Below are 21,737 nucleotides of genomic sequence, written 5' to 3'. Positions count from 1 at the left end.
ATGCAAAAGCGCCAGAAGAAAACTACACTACACAGTTACTTGTCACGGCATTATTGTGAGGATTTTGTAACCGCAATACCGTTACATCCCTAGTTAATACATGTGATCAATATTGGTATCGGCTGATCTCACTCATGGATGATCGTATCGGAACATCCGTAATATTCATGATTTCCTATACTAAAAGAAAGATTCTTGAACAAAATATTTCATAGTGAAAACGATCAGTAAGTATAATAATGTGTATTTGATGAAATACCAGTTTAGATATTTATGCATTAAAATGATATTTATCCTATAGTTGCACTTATGTGCCGTGCTAGCAGCTCTATTTTGCACAAGTTGTAGTTTACTTAGTATTTCTCCTGTGGCTGTCGACCAAACATCTGGGCAAAAGTCAGGATATGTTGATCCTCGTGCATGGATTGCATTGTTAATAATATTTGGATACAGAAAGGCAGCATGTCTTGTCATGACAGACAAGTCTCGATACCCGTTTTTGCAATAGTACTATAGTTATGTGGTCCTTCCATGAAAATGTATTATCTACCAAGGTCTACTCTGAGTTGTTCACAATGTCTCGGTAAAATGAATAATTTACATTTCAGAGGAATAAACAAGTCAAGCTGGATTATTAATGCATGAGTTTAGATGGTGTGTATTACAGCAAGACTTTTGTCCAAATCCTAAAAGTATGACAAACGTGCCTGTGTAATTATGTAATTAGTGTGTTTTTAGTTTGCATTGCCTGAGAACTGAGCAGTGTTGGTGTGAATTGTAGATCTGTCATCCTGGAAATGTTACCCTGGCATGTCTACAATTAGGATTCATTGCAACCTGCAAGACCATCGCTCGTCACTGACACACACGCGATTGGCGCTAACCGCGGGGCTGTCTTGTGGAAGTGGAAGTGGCAAAGACAATCAAAAGATGGAACATCATTCAGAGATGTTGATGGGTTTGAGTCGCGGTGGAGAAGTGCATGCAAGGCAGAGGGGTCTTTATCTTATTGCTGAAACTTTGTTGACAACAGAACTGAAATAGTTTTATTCTTACAACTGTAAGCAGCCAATTTAAGATTAATATTTCATTAATACAATACAGTGGAACCCCGTTTTACAACCCCCCTATTTGCGAACTATTCGATTTATGAACTTTTTTCTCCAGGCAAATATGTCTCTGTGTGCGAACCATGTCTCTGTGTATGAATGATTCATCCATCCATCCATCTTCTTCCGCTTATCCAAAGTCGAGTCGCGGGGGCAGCAGCCTAAGCAGAGAAGTCCAGACTTCCCTCTCCCCAACTACTTTGTCCAGCTCTTCCCGGGAGATCCTGAGGCGTTCCCAGGCCAGCTTGGAGACATAGTCATTCCACCGTGTCCTGGGTCTTCGCCGTAGTCAAGCCCTAAAAACCCCTCCTCAGTTTGCGGGCCATTCTGACCGGATGCCTGGACCACCTCATCTGGCTCCTCTTGACGTGGAGGAGCAGCGGCTTTACTCAGAGTTCCTCCCGATTGTCAGCTCATGACCACAGGTGAGGATAGGGATATAGATCGACCGGTAAATTAAGAGCTTTGCCTTCTGGCTCAGCTCCTTCTTCACCACAACAGATCGATACAGTGTCCGCATCCCTGCAGGCGCCACCCTGATCCGCCTGTCGATCTCACGATCCACTCTTCCCTCACTCGTGAACAAGACCCCGAGGTACTTGAAGTCCTCCACTTGAGGCAGGATCTTGTTTATTATTATTATGTTTATTATTGTCGCAATATAGTTGTTAAAGTTAAGAATTTTTGTGATTTCTGATCGTTTGTGAGTGCGCCAAAGGGACTTCTGTGTGTGTGCATGTTGGCAGAGCAGCACATGTAGAGGACAGCAGCTTGTCGTACAAACCTTAACTAAATAATGGACTTTTGTCAAGGCTGGAACCCAGTATTCATATTTACATTCTTTCTTATGGAGAAATGTGTTTCTCTTTAAGAACTTTTAAATGTACAAACCTTGGTCAAGAACCAATAAAGTTTGTAAATAGAGGTTGCACTATAAAGTGTGATCAACTCCAGCTGCGTTGAATGTGGTGGGGTAAGTAAGGATGGTCTACCGGGGCGCCAAGCGCAGAACTTTGTAGTTTAAAGGTTTTTTTCTGTCATTTAAATATGTCATTTGTTTAAAAAAGACATCCATCCATCCATCCATTTTCTACCCCTTATTCCCTTCGGGGTCGCGGGGGGCGCTGGAGCCTATCTCAGCTACAATCGGGCGGAAGGCGGGGTACACCCTGGACAAGTCGCCACCTCATCGCAGGCCAACACAGATAGACGGACAACATTCACACTCACATTCACACACTAGGGCCAATTTAGTGTTGCCAATCAACCTATCCCCAGGTGCATGTCTTTGGAGGTGGGAGGAAGCCGGAGTACCCGGAGGGAACCCACAAAGTCACGGGGAGAACATGCAAACTCCACACAGAAAGCACAACATATTTATATGTAAATGTATGTTTCATTGGTTATTTATGAGCTCCTTATTTATTAAAAATCAATGTTATAATGAATTAATAAAACTAATGGTGTCCTGCATTGATCTTTTTAAGGCTCTAAGTACTTCACATCAAACATTGGTTTCTGAATGTTATGGACAGTGGGGGAAATACTGCATATTTCAGTTTTATTATAAAAAACCAAGTTGTCTTTGACAGAAAAGGCATACAACCTTTTAGGTTTTTTTTAACTATATCAACCTGAAGTTGATATACTGTAGAGATTTACTGTAAGCATTAAATAAAATAAAAATAAAATAATTTGACTTGTTTAACATTTTAATGACTTAGACCCTTTATGGTCCCCGGGAGCCCTAAAGGTAAAAAAAAATAAATCCATATATTTTGTTATGGTTTGAAAATGAAAAATATCAAAATGGCTCTCGCATGTTTTAATTTTACCTTGTGCGGCGCTCAGTGGAAAGAGTTTAGACACCCCTATCTATAATGACAACAGGGGCTTCACTGCACATTTTGTGGCCTAACCACAGACGATGACACAATAAGACACAGTGTTTGCGTTAACGCACTTTTTAGTGTCTTTTTACGCATTGAAATCAGAAAGGACGCGCATTTCCGTAAGTCCGCGCGTCCTAGGTCGATTATCGCTTTCCGCCGATGTTTTGTTTATTGTGACGTGCGCCCTTATCACACTGTCACTTGAGGACCGGCACGTCTCTCTCCCTCTCTCTCTCTCTCTCTGGTCAGGAGAGCGAGGACGCACTGCGCGCTGACAGCGGGAGCAAGCGCGCTGTCACGAAGACATTGTCAGTGTCGTGGTTTGGAGAAGATAACAGGGTCAAATTTCCGTCCCTGTTTATTGCGTTTTTAAGTTCAAGTTCCAATGATTGTCACACACACACTGGGTGTGGTGAAATTTGTCCTCTGCCTTTGACCCATCCCCATGTTCACCCCCTGGGAGGTGAGGGGAGGAGTGAGCAGCAGCGTGCGCCGCGCTCAGGAATCATTTGTTGATTCAACCCCCAATTCCAACCCTTGATGCAGAGTGCCAAGCAGGGAGGTAATGGGTCCCATTTTTTGTAGTCTTTGGTATGAATCGACTATGACTTTTATTGGTCGTCTTCAAAGTAATGAACTTTCCGATACAATTTCTTAAATTTTGATTCGCCGAAAGTTTTATCAATGACAAATACCGCCTCAGTTTGCACTCGGACAACCTTACCGCGAGGGGCTGTCAAAAAAAAAAGACTTGACGGTAAACACTAAGGTGAGTGTAAAGTCAACCTTTTTTAACTTCATCCTGTGCCATGTCTCCAGTAAATGACTTGTTTTAGTTTTTGTGAGTCCATGGAAACTTTACTTTTATCTCCCGCTGGATCGACATCGTTCGAGGATGGAGACAGGCTAGCTGTTGGCTTCAAGCTAACCAGCACCTGACCAGACTCCTCCACCCCAAAAACATACTTTGCAGGTCAACAAACGGGGCGTTTGACAACCTTTTTCCAAAACACAATATATAATGGGAGATATAATAATAATAATGGATTACATTTTATATAGCGCTTTTCTATTGTTAGATACTCAAAGCGCTCACAGAGAAGTGGGAAGATATAACAGGATAATGCATACATTTATCGTTTGTTTTCAAAACGGTTACAAAAAAGTGAGACCTCAAAAATGTACTGTGGGACCCCATTTTTATGACTTGTAGTCGAAAATTCCTAGCGCCAACATTGAGACATATGGGATAAAATCATTGCATGCATGTAAACTTGTGCAGCTTGAACAGATAAACAAGGTCTAATAAGCCTGAAAAGTTTATATTTATTTATGGTCTTTTTGAGAGGTGCATGCACAGATTGTTTTTTTTTCTCCTGTGCCTGAGGATGAACTCGTTGTACATCATTGACAAAAGTTTTTCCAAACTGAAGCTTATAATACTGTATTTGAGGTCCACTTAACGTCTCTCTGGACTTGGGGCGAGCATGACGCGGCCTCCCTCATGATGCTGCTGTCCAATATACTGTTAGAAACCTGGGCCAGACACGCCCAGCAGAGTAACGAGAGTGCAGCTGGGGATCGCTGAGCCTAAATCAATGGAGAGCGAGGGGGCGGAACTCTGAATGCTGCCTTCTCTCCCGGATCAATCATCGGGGATCATTTCGGACCCAAACATTGGCCACAGTGTGGGGTGTGTGTGTGTGTGTGGGGGGGGGATTCTCCACACAATCACACATCAAATGACTTGTTTCAACAAAATAAAACAAGTGGAACGGCGTAAAGAACGGGAGCGGCCCCTGAGGCTCTGAGCACAACAACTTCAAATTGAAAAACACAAGCTGACTTCACCAACACGAGGAATATTCTCTACTGCTCGCTAGTGTTACCATATGTGAGTTGTTGAAATATGGGAAATAACTAAAAAAGTACACTTCATTCAATAACCGTGTTACAGAAAAGATCAGTTAGAATAATACATAATTGTTGTATATAGAGAACATTCAAACCATTTATTCATTGAATCAACAATACTAAAATTCCACGATGTAGTGAATTTGCAAACAGCTAAAATGATGCACAAAGCAAACTATAACGTGCTACCCAAGAATATTCAAAAAATTAATCTCAACAAAAGAGGAGAAATATAATCTTAGAGAAAAATATAAATTAAAACATTTGTATGCACGTACAACACTTAAGACCTTCAGTATATCAGTATGTGGAATTAAACGATGAAATGGATTAAGTAAAGAAATCAATGTACTAATATAATCCACTTCAAGAGACTCTTCAAACTTAAAGTGTTTACAAAGTACAAAGAAGAAGAACCATGATAAATATTCTGAATTTATTCCATCAATACATTAATTTTCTAGATTATCTTATTTATGTCACCATATGAAATATAACTTACTTCACTAATTATTTATTATGGAGTGTATTTGTTGTGTATTAGGCAAAGGGAAGGAGGCAACACCAGGGCAGAACTGCGGTTTAGAAGGTTTATTAAAACCTTTGATGAATGTGTGGGGTGTGTATGCTACCACTAGTGAATGAATGCGGACGATGTGTGGAATTAACAATGTGGAATTTACCAGAGGGTGTTGTCGGTGCGTGTTGGATGTATCTTTCGTCGAATCCAAGGGGGAAGGCGAAGAGGCAGTCAGCAGGAAGGCAAGCAGTCGGGGGCTGGAGAGAGGCAACAATGTCCGGGTCCAAGCAGTGGTCGAGGATCGGGGAAGGCAAGCAAAGATCCGGGAGGAGGTCGTGAGGCAAGACACGAGTGATGGGTCCGGCAACACCGATTCATCGGCGCATGCGTCGAGCTCATAGAGCAAAACCCTGTGTCGGTGTGCGTACCGCTTTTAGAAAGTCACGTGACCGATCATGAGCTGTTTCGGTCACGTGACCGATACGCGAACTGTGTCGCACTGATGCCTCCTCTGTGCCCTGTGAGCGGGTCTTTTCTACAGCCGGAGAAATAATAACTAAGAAGAGAAATCGTCTAAAATTTAATACGTTGGAAAAACTGTTTTTTTAAATAAAAATGTGTAAAAAAATAAATAATTCCCAGTCCACAAGCATCCTCATTCACAACACGTCTTAGATTTCCATGTTATGATACATGTTCACATTATTTATTGACTGTATCTAAAAAAGATAAAAAATATATTTTTATTTAAATGAAGATATGAAATAATCCTAAATGAAATACAATGACTTGGTTTATATTATTGTATATACTAGGTCATAAAATCAGTGTCAGTTGAGTTGGTCCATAGGTTGCCTGTAGGGATTTTTAATGTCCAGCAGATGTCAGTATTTAGTGACACAGTATCGACACAGTATCAATACAGTTTTGCAATGTGTCGAAACGCTTCATGATGCCTCATCAACCCATCACTACAAGACACGATCACAGAAGACACTGTGGAAAACACAAAAGACATCAAATCGGGATCAAGGGAGAGCATAAGAAGGCGAGCAAGGAACAAGGGAGGGGTGCCAGATGTGATGCTTACTCAGGGGAGATTGGCTACATTCTGGCGAAGGTCTCCTGGCTTCGCTGGTCTTTTATGCCGCTCCCTCTCGTCAGATGCAGGTGTGTTGATGCGTGATTGTCTGCAGCCTTGTCGCTGTCTGGGCGTGCTGCGCCCAGCACGAGCAGGGGCGTGTCCGGGCAAGCAGCCAGAAGAGGAATCTTGACACTCAGTTGCAGAAGCAACACGAGTTCGAGTCCGCGTCGTGACAATATTGTGAATCAATTGAAAACAGGAAGTGAACAAAAGTGTTAGCAACTGATATGTAAAGGAAAGGGGTTGGATTAAATAAGCTCTGCTTCTTCCTACTCCTTTCCGAACATGTTGAATAGAGAAACTGGAAATTGTGATGCATCATGTTGTATGCATGCATGCTCCAAATAAACTCAAACACAACTCAACTCATGTCAACATGTCGCTATAACATTTGCTTAAAATGAGGGCTGTCAATTAAAATATTTAATCACAATTAATACCATTGTCCATCGTTAACTCACAATTAGTCGCAATTAATCACAAATATTTTTTTTGTATCTTAATAAGTGTACCTTTTATATTTGTACACCCAACATGGGACTAAACAAATTGTTTGATTTATACAAATGTATTTTTTTAAATTAAACGTTGCACTTTTTTTAACAGCACAAAATAGACACCAATGTTGTATGCCTGGAATCTAATCTATTCCTTTAGTGCTCTCTTTTTTTCTGTGTGCGTGTGCTATTTCGTGCAAGTAATCCTCACTCTGTTTTATTGTGGGGACAGAAAAGCAAGCCCAAATAAGCAACCACGCGTTCAAAAACATGCCCCACAAAAAACGCAACTCGCGACTCACAAACGTTTTTCATAAGAAAAAAATGCTTTTAGCAGTCAGGAAGTCGGGTGATAACTTGCAGCAAAAGTGGATGAAAAAACTTTTTGGTCCTGTTACCTTTTTCTTTGAACTTTATTTGACACCCGGCCAACCACTGCTGCTTTTCCACCGCTACATTATGGACTGAGGGTCACACAGGACGCACCTTAATAGAGCGATTAAAAAAATTAAAATAAATAAATAAATAGTGCAGTTAAAGGAAACTTTGTTAACTTGGTATGGCGTTAACTTTGACAGCCGTACACAAAATGCTTTGAAGTGGAGTGTTTGCAGACATATTAACGAGTTGAGATTGGGACCTTTCACATTTGATTCGATACAGTGTCAATTGCGGAATCGATACTTGTACTCAACGGTACAGATTGTCGGTACTTCTGTGTGTGTCCATTAGAGGTGGTAATCTTTGGGCACCTCATGATTCGATTACGATTCAGGAGCTACAATTCAATTAAAAATCGATTATTGATGCATATTTAATTGATGTATATTAATGCAGTTTTATATTTACATTTGTTTCACTAAATAGGCGTTTATCACTTGCAATCTAAAACAAAAAATACTTTGGAAGAAGAAACAGCCAAATTAATTCCCACACTTATTAAATAAATGAAAATGTGTGCAAAACTGGACCATAAAAAAATCTAAAAATCTATTATTTTCCCCACCTCTATTGTGCATGTGTTAATAATTGTTAATTTGTTTTATAACAAATTAATTGAACATTTAACTGTGAGCTGATAATAACTGTGCTGTCCAGTTGTTAGATCTTGTTTTTTTTACACTTCAGAGTCTCATTTGCAGATATTACACCATAGACTTTGCATGCAGTTGCAACTCCAAGGCGTTAGATGGCAGTGTATATATCTTACCTCAGGCCTGGGCAATTATTTTGACTCAGGGGGCCAAATTTAGAGAAAAAAAATGTGTTTGGGGGCCGCTGTATCTATTTTTAGGAACACTAATACAAAACCTCACATTAATGTCTGATTGAATGCTCAAAACGTTATGACAGACCGCCTTAAAAAACGGAATGGAATTTTGCATTTTTTTATTGAATGAGACACCCAGAATTTACATGAAAATAAAGAATGTGTAATTTACAATAATAACTATGGACGATAAAACACTGAATATTGACAACATATGAACGTCACACCCCCTCTCGAGCGACATGTTTTACAATCAACAAACAACAAAATTGCAACAAACACAGCAGAATATGAACGTGAAGGGTAAAAAATAAACCCACCTACAATGTGATATATCACTAAGCTTTAGAATTTTGTTGTAAAAATCTCCTTCCGCGTCTGTCCCTGACACCCGCAATTCAGGCTGGCCGCTCTGGAAACACTCTGTAGAAACGCTCCCCATCCACACTGCTTTGTGCCTCGTCTGAGCTGCTGTGACTTAGATGACCAAAGTAACTAATTAGATTACCATAGTAACTAGTATGTCATGCAAAAGCGCAGATTCCAGCCATTGAAATACTTTGTATAGTTCAAGACTTACGGTGATTTGAAAACATCACTGCACATCATAATGGCAGCTAGAGTTCCCATCTTAAAGATGTAAAAAAAATATTTGGGAATGTCCGGCGGGCCAGTTTGAAATGCTTAACGGGCCGCGTGCGGCCCCCGGGCCTTAATTTGCCCAGGTCTGTGTTACCTAGTCAGGGAGTAGTCTTTGCAATTAAACTGAATCTAATATTTTGCTGCCCCCTACAAAGTATTGTACTTATTACACACCAGCTGTTTGATTGTAACGGGCATCTAGTTACCAAATTTGGAGGTGTTGAAATTGTCTTATAAAATCATCAATGCTAGCCGGTAGCATGTCTATGGCAAAGCATCAAGCTCCTGCATTTTGTAACGTTTAGCTTTAATTGTACGTTTGATTGTCTTCCATCTGGCATACTTGCTTTGTGGGAATGGAAATTGTTACCGTAAATCCTCTAAGCCGCTATTTTTTCTACACTTTGAACCCTGCGGCTTATAAAACTGTGTGGCTAACTTATGGGTTTTTCTATTGGCTATTGGCCATTATGCAAATAGTTTTCATTAAGCACATGCAAAGACACTTAAATGGTGTGTTATTTGTGCGATGGTGCCATCTTTTGGACGAGTTTGCTCACTGCAGGTGCTGCTAGGTGAATGCCTCCATAGTTCCTGCAGTTGAAAGCTTTGAACAGGAAGTACAAGTACTGTCCCGTTTGCTAATCGCCCATAGCATTTCTACTCATGTGGATTCCTCATTCATCATTTCAAGCAATGTTTGTAAGTTTTACAATATAACTAAAACAATTCTTACTTACTAAGCCATCCTATGTGTGATGTCTGTAGGAGTGTGTTCATGCATATTTGTACGTGCTATCATAATGTAATGAAGCTAATATGCTAACATGTTTATGAGTGTCTGTGTTAGTATTATTAACTTACAATGGCATTCTTTTTGTATTGTTTCAGTTTCACAAATTCCTCAGTAAATTCACCAAAACGTCACTGTGGAGTTATTGAGTCTGTTTAGCTGTTTGGAGAGCAACACAGATAGACAGAAAACACTTACTGTACATTCACACATTAGGGCCAAATTAGTGTTGCCAAACAACCTATCCCCAGGTGCACGTTTTTGGAGGTGGGAGGAAGCCGGAGTACCCGGAGGGAACCCACACGGTCACGGGGAGAACATGCAAACTCCACACAGAGAGACCCTGAGCCCGGGATCGAACCCAGGACCTTCGTATTGTGAGGCACATGCACTAACCCCTGTTTCACCGTGCTGCTGCCGCAGCTAATTTATTAAAATATTTTTTTTCTAAAATGTAATGGGTGTGGCTTATATACCAGTGCGCTCTATTGTCTGGAAAAGACCTGGAGGCACTCAAACGCTGCTTGACTGCTTGTTGTCCCGCCAAGTGTTTGAGCTGGCTGAGTCTGCAACCGGATGTGACGCCGCGTGCAACAAAGATATCGAAACAAGGCACAGTTCAATTCGGTACCCATCAATATTGACAAGCTAACTTTTCCTTGTCGGGCAACTTCACTCTATTCTGTTTTTAAACAGATATTACAATAAGCATGTTAGATGAATGGGAGCCTCCAAATTGTCCATTGGTGCATCGCCATGAGTTAGCATGTCAGTTCAGACTGTTTACAGGCAGTCTGACCTGAATTATTTGCACCCTCTGCTGCTTGCCGACCAGCAAGTGGAATCCCCCCCCCCAGTGCTTGAAGATGTGATGGACATGAGCAGCTTGATCCAACTCCACATCGATTGGCCTTGCCTACGCCCTGGCCGTGATTCGAATTGAGCAGTGTAACAAGTGCGCTCTGCATGGAAAGTTTTAAGGACTTACCAGATTAAAGCAGATGAAGAAACACATCCCATAATATAGATATTGCAGTGACCGTGTGTGCTATTTTACAACTCGACGTCGACCTGCCGCACTCTGTGGCGAGTGCTTATTGAATACTTGCAAATGAGCCTGGCTGCAGCTGCCATGAAGGAAGAACTACTCATGCAGCCCATAGGAGCCATTTTGCAGCCTTGTTTGTTAGATTTATCTCTCATCCCCACTTCACCTCATATTGTAATTTCCCTATTTAATTGTGTGTTGTTTCTTTTATTGCTTATAGCCAACTAAACTTCAGTCCTAAAAGGCTCCTCATCCACTGAGACCTCATTTGGATGTTATGTCTACACATAAACACACGTGATACAAAATATTACAACTTCTACCAGGTGAGGTTTTACAATACTGCAGGCTAGGTTTGTAAGAAACTAAGATGACACCATGAGAGCAGACACTGTCAGAGAGGTGTGTACGTTTGATCATTGATATCTTGTATTGATCCAGATGTAAAGGGAGGTTTGTACATGACAAAACACATGTGGCTCTGGCACCAGAGCTTGTCTTCTTGTCACTCACACACACCTCTGACCTGGGAAGATGCGGTCTACCTACTGGGAAAAAAAGTTGCCAAACAACATAGGAGTTGCTAATGTTTATGCTAATTTTATGAATCTAAGTCACTTTTTTTAGCCTGTCTGCAAAATGTTTGTTTATGGAGGTGTTCCCGGATTGCAAAAGAAACCATGTCCAAAAGTGTTATAATCGTTTGAATTTATATCTTGAAGTCAGAGATTTGTTTTCTTCCCAGGCATGGCCAACAGGTTTTATCCGGCCCGCGGGATGAGTTTGCTAAGTATAAAAATGAACCTGAAAATTTTGAATGAAAGAGACAACTGTTCTAAATGTGTCCACTGGATGTCGCAATATAAATTATTTGTATCTTTTTAGATGATGCTACATATGTACAAAATAAACCACAAAGTGTTAGTACATCAGTCGAGGAAAATGATCAAACTACACAAATAACATCCTGTAATTAGATTTTTAGGTATTTTTTTCATCTTGATAGATTGAAAATGAACACCAATGAGTTGACTGATGAACATTATCACATAACTTATTCAGAAAATATAAATAACGACAAATAAAGATAAAATACTATTAACCGCAACATGTAAGTGTAAAAAAAACCAAATAACATTATGATTTGTACAATTTCAGAATGTGCTTGTTATATTTGTAAACAAAGAAAACAATCTGAAGTTGTCTTTATTTTAAAGTTATCGTGACATGATTTTACCAGTCCGGCCTACTTGGGAGTAGATTTTTCTCCATGTGGCCCCCGATCTAAAATGAGTTTGACACCCCTGGTCTACATCATGCTCTAAAAGTGAAGAAATAATGGTTAGAAACTGTAGTTATTATAAAGTCATGTTATTATAATATATAATGATTGATAATCCAAGTAAATATTTAAAAGAATAGAAACTTGTATTTCTTATTACTGTAGAATTGTTTGCCATTGTACTGTTATTGGAAGGTAAATAACTTTTAGTTAAACTAAATAATAGAAAAACAAACGGGTTTCATTTTTGTAAGCAAAAATTTAACTTGAAAGTTAGAAAAAAACAAGGTCGTGTTGTGACGTGATCACGGCATTCTCTCGGTGATACCGTATATATATCCACCATCCCATTTGAAGTGGAAATATTCCCACAAGGGGACATTTGGCTCTGTAATAATATTTTATCCTCCTAACTTAATAATAAAACACTACTTTTGTTACTTTGCGGTTATTTATGGCACTATTAAAACCTCAATGTTGATTCATTGTGCAGCCACAATTATATGAAAATTATACTTAATCTTTCCTTTTTCATGTTTCCTCACAGCCTGAAGCAAAGGTAAAATAGCTCTCCCCACTCTGCCTGAGAGTTTTCTTTAATGTCCAAATAAGTACCGTAAATTCCAACTATAAGCCGCCACTTTTTTCCTACACTTTGAACCCTGCGGCTTACAAAACGGTGCAGCTATTTATGGATTGGTTTTCCTCTAATTGCAATAACGTATTGTGTTCAATAGTTTTCATTAAACCAAAGCAGAGGCCTGAAATGGTGTGCTATTGTTTGTGCTATGGTGCCATCTTTTGGACAAGTTCGCCCACTGTAGGCGCTGTGACTTGAAAATATACCTCCTGTTTTTCCTTAAACAGAAAGTAAACCAAGTGTTTCTGCTTAAAAGGATTCTTCACTGCAAGCAACGTTTGTAAGTTTTACAATATAACTAAAACTTTTTATACGTACTAAACCGTCCCATGTGTTATGTCTGTAGGAGTGTTTTCATGCATATTTGTACGTGCTGTCGTAACGTAATGGGTCTAGCGTTGTTAGCCTTAGCTAATATGCGAACACGTCTAAGAGTGTCTGTGTTAGTATTATTAACTTATAATGGCATTCTTTTTGTATTGTTTCAGTTTCACAAATTCCTCAGTAAATTCACTAAAACGTCACCGTGGAGTTATTGTGTCTGTTTAGCTGATTGGAGAGTTAGCTTCAATCAATCAATCAATCAATCAATCAATTCCGCAGCTAGTGGGTCCATGACGATGACTTCTGTTTTGTTTGATCAGCCATTTTACTGCCGTGTTACAGGCACTGTTTGGAAACAATTGAGGGATGTAAATAAACGTATACAAATATCAAAATTCACAACGTATATATCTGGGGTTTATAGTCCAGTGCAGCTAATATATGGACACACATTTTTTCTTCAAAAATTTAGTGGGTGCGGCTTATATACCTGTGCGCTCTGTAGTCCGCAAAATACAGCACGTCCATCTCGTTGTGACGTCTCAACGTAGCCTGACTGCAAAACCCCAAAACTGCGTGCAAGCTAGTGTTGTCCCGATACCAATATTTTAGTACCAAAATGTATTTCGATACTTTTCGGTACTTTTGTAAATAAAGGGGACCACAAAAAATTGCATTATTGGTTTTATTTTAACAAAAAATCCTACAGTACATTAAACATATGTTTCTTACTGCAAGTTTGTCCTTAAAATAATAGTGAACGTAGAAGACAACTTGTCTTTTATTAGTAAGTAAACAAACAAAGGCTCCTAATTTAGCTGTTGACGTATGCAGTAACATATTTATCATTCTATTATTTTGTCAACATTATAAGGACAAGTGGTAGCAAAGGAATTATTAATCTACTTGTTCATATATTGTTAATATCTGGTTATTTGTTCTCTTAACATGTTCTATCTACACTTCTGTTAAAATATAATATTCACTTAATCTTCTGTTGTTTCATACTTTGCATTAGTGTCGGATGATACCACAAATTTGGGTATCTATCCGATACCAAGTAGTTACAGGATCATACAATGGTCATAATTTAAGTCCTCATGTGTCCAGGGACATATTTCCTGAATTTATAAACATAATATAAATTTAAAAAAACAAAAGAAGATTTTGTGACGCTAAAAAATATTGATGTAATCTTCGTAGTATCAACCAGGAACGCTCCTGTACTTGGTATCATTACAGTGGATGTTAGGTGTAGATCCGGTGTGTAGTGAAACATGTTTAGCTATTCCTTGTTCTTGCAGTGAAAATGATACTTGTAAGAAACATACTTTATTTGTCGCCGTGGAGACAAGGATTAGTGATTTAGAAGTAGCTAAAACACTGCAGACTGCGGATGGACTTTAGTGGCTAGCTAGCTAGCCATGTCTTAAAGCACCTCTTCCTGAGGACATTTCAGTGTTATAATTTCACCTTTAATGTTAGTTTTTAAGCCAAAATGCGTCCGTTCTCCCTTTTTCTGTCTACACACTGTCTGCTTGTAAGTACTCTGTATGTGTGCGCTTCTGAACATGCTCCTCTGCTTGTAAAACCAGCAATGTTATGACGTGATGATGCCGGGGGGTGGGGGAACGCTACTTTTTAGAGGCGGTACTGTACCGAATATGATTCATTAGTATTGTGGTGACCCAAACTATATAATGAGAGACATTCACCTAAGAGGACACTGTAGCTTTAAGAGAAGAAGCGGAGGGGGGGGGGGTTAGGTACTTCCGCTTCTGGTTCAGAGGTCGTTGTTGTTGTCAAATGTATGACATGCTAGGTTGGAGCTAGTAAACTTCCTCGACTACGCTCACGTCTCCTGTCTCGTTGTTTACTAACTCCACATTGGTGACCCCGAGAATACGAACTACGAATACGAGCATGTCAGACAATGAAGGCGCTGACAATTTTGTTGACGCGGTACCCGCAGACGGAGTAGCTGCTGCTAACAACAACATGGCTAACGCGGTACCCGCAGGCGGAGTAGCTGCTGCTAACAACATGGCTAACGCGGGAATCTACGCCGCTACTGTGAAGTTACCCGATTTCTGGCAGCATAACCCACGGCCGTGGTTTCAACACGTGGAAGCCCAGTTCCAGCTAAGGGGAATAACGCAGGATGCTACGAAGTACTTCCATGTAGTGGCGGCGTTGGACGCATCAACGACGGCGCGAGCGATGACACTGTTGGAGGCTCCACCGCCTGCTGGCAAGTACGATGCTTTAAAGGCTTTCCTCCTGAAGTTATTTGAGCTGTCGGAGCTGGAAAAAGCGGACCGTTTACTGTCCCTACATGGCCTCGGTGACGGGAAACCGTCTGAACTGATGGAAAAAATGCTGTCTGTGCTTTACACACATTTTCCTGAGGCAGCTCCCCGCACCGGTACGCACACCGATAGCCAGTTCTCCACTCGCCGCCTCCAAGGACTACCGTGCTTTGGCCGCTGAGGCGGACAGGGTTTTCCTGGCCAACCAGCAACAGTTTGTGCATGCCCTGCTGCCCCACCAGGCCGTCCCGCCACCTCCTATGGATGACTATGTGGACACCGCGGCTGCGGTGACGGCTCGCCGCCAACCTGAAGACGGGCTCTGTTTTTACCATGCCAGGTTCGGGGCCAAGGCGAAGCAGTGTCGCAAACCCTGCAGTTACAGGATTCAGGGAAACGCCAGGGCCGGCGCTCGTTAGCGGCTATGGGCGCCGGCCGTGACTGCAAGCTGTTGTTCACCAGGGACTCCTTGTCGGGCCGGCGGCTGCTGGTGGACTCTGGTGCGCAACGCAGTATACTACCAGCACAAGCTGTGGACACGATGACCGGCAGCCACGGCCCCCAGATGGACGCCGCCAACGGCACCTCCATTCGGACGTACGGTGTCAGGCGCGTGGATGTTAGTTTTGGCGGCCGACGGTTCGGTTGGGATTTTGTGATGGCTGCTGTATCCACCCCGCTGCCAGGTGCGGATTTCCTCTGCGCGTTCAACCTGCTGGTGGATATTAAGAACTGTCGCTTGATTGATGCCGTCTCTTTTGCGTCATACCCCTGCACGCTTGGGGGGGCTGGGGCGTTGTGCCTCGCTAACACACTAGCCACCGGGGATCCATACCAACCCCTGTTCGCCGGTTTCCCTGGGCTCACCACGCCCACCTTTTCCTCGGCGGTGGCCAAGCACGGTGTGGAACATCACATCACCACTGTGGGCCGGCCGGTTTACACCCGGGCCCGACGCCTCGACTCGTCCAAGCTCGCAATAGCCAGGGAGGAGTTTTCGATGATGGAACGCCTCGGCATTGTCCGCCGTTCAGACAGCCCGTGGGCTTCTCCGCTACATATGGTTACTAAGGCCGGCGGGGGTTGGCGCCCTTGCGGAGACTTCCGTCGCCTAAACAACGCCACGACCCCCGACCGATACCCCATACCGCACATCCAAGATTTCTCTTCCCACTTGGCGGGCGCTACCATCTATTCCAAAATTGACTTAGTGCGAGGCTACCACCAGGTACCGGTCCACCCGCGAGATGTCCCAAAAACGGCTGTCATCACACCCTTCGGGCTCTTTGAGTTCTTACGTATGCCGTTTGGCCTTACGGGGGCGGCGCAGACGTTCCAACGTCTTATGGACTCTGTGCTCCGGGACCTGCCATTTTTGTTTGTGTACTTGGACAACATCCTTGTGGCCAGCGCGTCGGTGGAGGAACACATGACACACCTCAGGCAGCTGTTCGAGAGGCTTAGCGAGCACGGCCTCATCATCAACCCAGCCATGTGTCAGTTCGGGGAGTCGTCCATCACCTTCCTCGGGCACCACATCACTCCGCAGGGGGCCGTTCCTCTGCCCGACAGGGTTGAGGCTGTCGCCGCGTTCCCCCGTCCCCCTACTGTACAGGCCTTGCAGGAGTTTTTGGGCATGGTGAACTTTTATAACCGGTTCCTGCCTCGTGCTACACACGTCATGCGTCCCCTTTATGGGGCCCACCGGGGGAAGAAGTCTAAGGACAAGTTGGACTGGTCCCCAGAGATGGATGAGGCTTTTGAGGCTGCCAAGTCTGCGCTGGTCAATGCTGCGCTGCTAGCTCACCCGTCGCCGGCCGCCCCTATAGCCCTTACGACGGACGCCTCCGACTATGCCGTGGGGGCCGTATGTGAGCAGTGGGTGGCTGGTGTATGGCAGCCATTGGCGTTCTTCAGTAAACAGCTCCGGGAAAATGAGCGCAAGTACAGCACCTTTGATAGGGAGCTACTGGGACTTTTCCTCGCAACCAGACACTTTCGGTTCCTGTTGGAGGGCCGGCAGTTCACCGCTTTCGTGGACCACAAACCACTGACGTTTTGCATGGCCAAAACTTCGGAGCCGTGGTCTTGGCGTTAGCAGCGCCATCTCGCGGCGGTCTCTGAGTTCACTACGGACATACAACATGTGTCTGGCAAGAATAACTTTGTCGCCGACTGCCTTTCACGGGCTGTTGTTAACTCCGTTCACTTGGGGCTCGACTACGCCGCTATGTCAGCGGACCAGGCCAAGGACGCGGCCGTTCAGGACTACCGGTCGGGCCCTACGGCGCTGCGCCTGGAGGACGTGGCGTTCGACGCGGCTAACACTACCCTCCTCTGCGACGTCTCCACCGGCCAACCGCGACCCCTGGTGCCTGCTTCCTGGCCGCGCCGGGTTTTTGACACCGTCCACGGCCTTTCACATCCTGGGGTGAAGGCCTCGACCAAGATGGTGAGTGTCAAGTTTGTTTGGCCGGGGCTCCGCAAGGATGTTAGAGCCTGGGCCAGCTCGTGTGTGGCGTGCCAGCGCGCCAAGGTGCACCGCCATACCAAAGCCCCTTTGGCGCCGTTTGTGGTTCCAGAGAGGCGGTTCGACCACGTGAATGTTGACCTTGTGGGCCCTCTGCCTCCCTCCCGTGGTTATACCTTCCTCCTCACTATTGTGGACAGGGCTACCAGATGGCCGGAGGCTATCCCCTTGTCCTCGACGACGGCCGCGGAGGTGGCACGGGCGTTCATCGGCTGCTGGGTGGCCCGTTTTGGCACGCCTGGTGACATCACAAGCGACCGAGGCTCCCAATTTACCTCTGAGCTCTGGACGGCGGTTGCTGAGCACCTCGGGATGAAGATCCACTGCACTACTGCCTACAACCCGCAGAGCAACAGACTGTGCGAGCGGTTCCATCGGGACATGAAAGCAGCTCTGCGGGCCAGCCTCACGGGCGGGGACTGGGTGGACCGGCTTCCGTGGGTCATGCTCGGCCTGCGTTCAGCCCCTAAGGACGACCTCCAGGCATCCGCTGCGGAGCTGGTGTATGGCGAGCCTCTACGGGTTCCAGGGGCGTTCCTTCTGACTGCTACGGCTCCCTGGTCGCCCGCCTCTCACCTCAGTGCGTCCCGGAGCGCTGCTGACGCCTTCGTTCCCGTTCCAACGTCTCGACACTGCCTTCCCCAGTCCTACGTCCCCAAGGATCTGCCATCGGCGAAATACGTCTTCATAAGACACGACAGCCATCTGTCCCCGCTGCAGCCCCCATACGACGGGCCCTTCCGTGTCCTGGAGGCGGGGGATAAGAACTTTGTGGTAGACATGGGGGGCAGACCGGAGCGGGTGGCTATAGACCGTCTCAAGCCTGCTCACGTGGACATTGGGGAGCCGGTGCAAGTGGCCCTGCCGCCGCGACGGGGGCGCCCTCCTCGGTCGGCCCCTGCGCCTGCCTCTCTTCCGGCCCCAGCTCCACCTGTGGCTCGCGTTTCGGGCCCATCTGTTTCCCCTCCTGTCAGGCACAGCCGTTACGGACGGAAGGTCCGCCCCCCGGCCCGTCACCTCTTTTCCCATTGACTTTGCACTGTGTTGGTTACTGTTCATTTACTGCAGGGTCATGTTTTTCTGTTATGCAATTGCACTTTTTCTGTTTTGCAGGGTTTTGTGTAGGTGAATTCTGGGGGGGCCTGTGTGGTGACCCAAACCATATAATGAGAGACATTCACCTAAGAGGACACTGTAGCTTTAAGAGAAGAAGCGGAGGGGGAGTTAGGTACTTCCGCTTCCGGTTCAGAGGTCGTTGTTGTTGTCAAATGTATGACATGCTAGGTTGGAGCTAGTAAACTTCCTCGACTACGCTCACGTCTCCTGTCTCGTTGTTTACTAACTCCACGGTATCGCGGTATTATACTAATACCGTACAACCCTAGTGCCAGCTAACGCCAAAATTCATTAATAGAATTGGGGCAACTGTATAGCAGTAGCAGCTAAGGCATAAAACATTTTAAAGTCAAATTTACAAGTACTTTCACTGAAAAAAACATTGGTATTGTTTACTTTATTGTTTTATCTAAAAAAAAAAAAAGGTCTTAAAAATATATATTTAGTGTTTAGGTGCTGTAGTGTTTCCGACTCCTCTATATATACAAAATGTATCTTCTTACAATGTGATGGTTGTCATTCTGTCAAATTATGGCGGCGTTCTTTTTCAATTCCCATTAGAGACTTTTGGACTTGGACGTGAGAGGACGCAGGCGCTGCTGTCGCCGCTTCTCCGTCACTGAATCTGTGAACTTCAGCTCTAATATTTTAGCCTTAAACGTTTTAGTTTCAGTGTTTGTCTCGCTTTGTTATTTGTTTAGTTTTTTGTCTTTTCAGCCTACTGCTGTGACTTTGAGCACTTTTAAAAAAAAAAAAGCTATACAGCTCCAAAACCATCCTACCTGCTATCGTGCTACCACCTGTCCCACGCTGAGAGAACTTGTCGGCGTGTCTTTACCACCTTCTCTTGCCGCTGTCTGGCGGTGGTGGCCCATCGACTGGACTGCACATACAGCCTGACTACCTGTTGCTGTGTGGTTTAAATCCGGGCAGCCTAGCCTTGGACTCCCGGCTGCTAACGTCGGATCCCGGACAAACATTTTCCCTCCGCTTGCTGCCACTATGCTGAAATACTCCTTCTCGAAGCTGCTGGAGCTTAACAAAAGCGCCATTCCAGCATGCATCTCAATAATTCAACAACTTGGAGTCCTATGCCGATCCCGCTACAAACATAGAGGCTCCCGACGACAATTTGTTTACAGCCAGTTCTCTATCCCTTCCATCTGCTCAACACAACGCCAAGTCGCACCCAATTCGCGTCATCAGAACGGCGGCAACATGGGACCATGTAGCAACCCCGGAAATGACGCGAGACCACACGACCATAAGCTACGTGGAAAACATGGAGTGGATCACACTGTGAAGCTTCCAGTCACTGGAGTGGATTCCACTGCTCACACCGTGAGGCTTCCACTTACCAGGCTGCAAAATAAACGTGGAGTGGATCTCAATCTACTTCGCCCTCTCCAGAGATTTACTCCCTCCCCATTACTCAAAATTGAACTTTTCAATGTTCAATCTCTCACTGACAAAACAGCACTCATTCATACTCACATCCTCGACAAGGGACTAGACCTAATGTGTCTCACTGAAACCTGGCACAAACCAGAAGAATACATCAACCTCAACCGTGCATGCCCTCCTGGCTATAAATACCTGGAGAAGGCCCGCAGCACGGGGCGTGGTGGTGGCATAGCTATTCTCCACAAGGACCACCTGGAACTGTCCCCTGTCCCCCTGCCTCCGCTGTCCACTTTCGAATGCTTTGCATTCAACTGCAAACCCCCCTTTTCCATGACCCTGCTCCTCATTTACCGACCACCCAAACAAAACACAACTTTCATCTCCGAAGTTTCTGACCTCCTCACCACCCTCTGCTCAACATCCACAAATGTCATAATTCTGGGAGACATAAACATCCATGTGGACAACCCATCCTGCCAATTTGCATCTGATTTCTTACAACTACTGGACTCTCTGGACCTCACACAACAAGTGGATACCCCCACACACAGCAGGGGACACACTCTTGACCTGGTCATCACAGACTCCACTCCCATCAAAAATCTGGTCGCCTACTCACTGGGCGTGTCTGACCACAAGGTAATTTCCATGGAGCTACAGTTCCCTACCTCTCATATCAAGCCCAAACGCCAAATCAATTTCCGTAATTTTAAAAACATAAACCCCGCCACTTTCACCTTCGACCTGGAACTCCTCTCTGCTGCAATCCCCCCATCCTTGAGCGATGCAGTCGACCACTACAACACCAATTTGAAAGACCTCCTCGACCTCCACGCCCCTGTTAAAACCCATACAGTCACCTTCTCACACTCAGCCCCCTGGTTCACACCCGAGCTGAGGAAAATGAAGACGGCCGGGCGGGCTCTGGAGAGGCGGCGAAACTCCACTGGGCTAACTGTCCACAGACAGGCCTTTAGGGAACACCAAAAGGCCTATGCAAGATCTCTCAGGGAGGCACAGTCACAATTTTACTCCAACATAATCAACAAAAACCCTGGCAACTCTAAAACACTCTTCTCCACCGTCAACCACTTTCTGCAACCACAATCCTCCAAACACCATAACACAACAGCTGATCAATGCAACACCTACCTTGTGTTCTTCAGAACTAAGGTAGACAACATCCGCTCCCTCCTTTCTGGCCCTGTCACTCAAATTGTCCCAACCATCGTCCCACTGCCTCTGATCCCTAACCCCCTCTCATCTTTCACCAGCACTACACAGCAAGAGATTGAGGACATTT

The 21,737-nt window shown here is 44.4% G+C and overlaps 1 protein-coding gene across 1 annotated transcript in view; it reads left to right on the top strand.

Moving 5' to 3' along the window:
- LOC133652768 (multiple C2 and transmembrane domain-containing protein 1-like) overlaps positions 1–21,737 on the top strand; it is a 240,619-nt gene that overhangs the window by 52,379 nt on the left and 166,503 nt on the right. The gene's annotated exons all lie outside the window — the stretch shown is intronic.

The sequence above is a fragment of the Entelurus aequoreus genome, linkage group LG06, assembly GCF_033978785.1.
Source record: "Entelurus aequoreus isolate RoL-2023_Sb linkage group LG06, RoL_Eaeq_v1.1, whole genome shotgun sequence".
NCBI lineage: Eukaryota > Metazoa > Chordata > Actinopteri > Syngnathiformes > Syngnathidae > Entelurus > Entelurus aequoreus.
The sequence above is the reverse complement of the archived record's forward strand: the minus strand, read 5'-3'. Positions and strand labels throughout refer to the sequence as shown.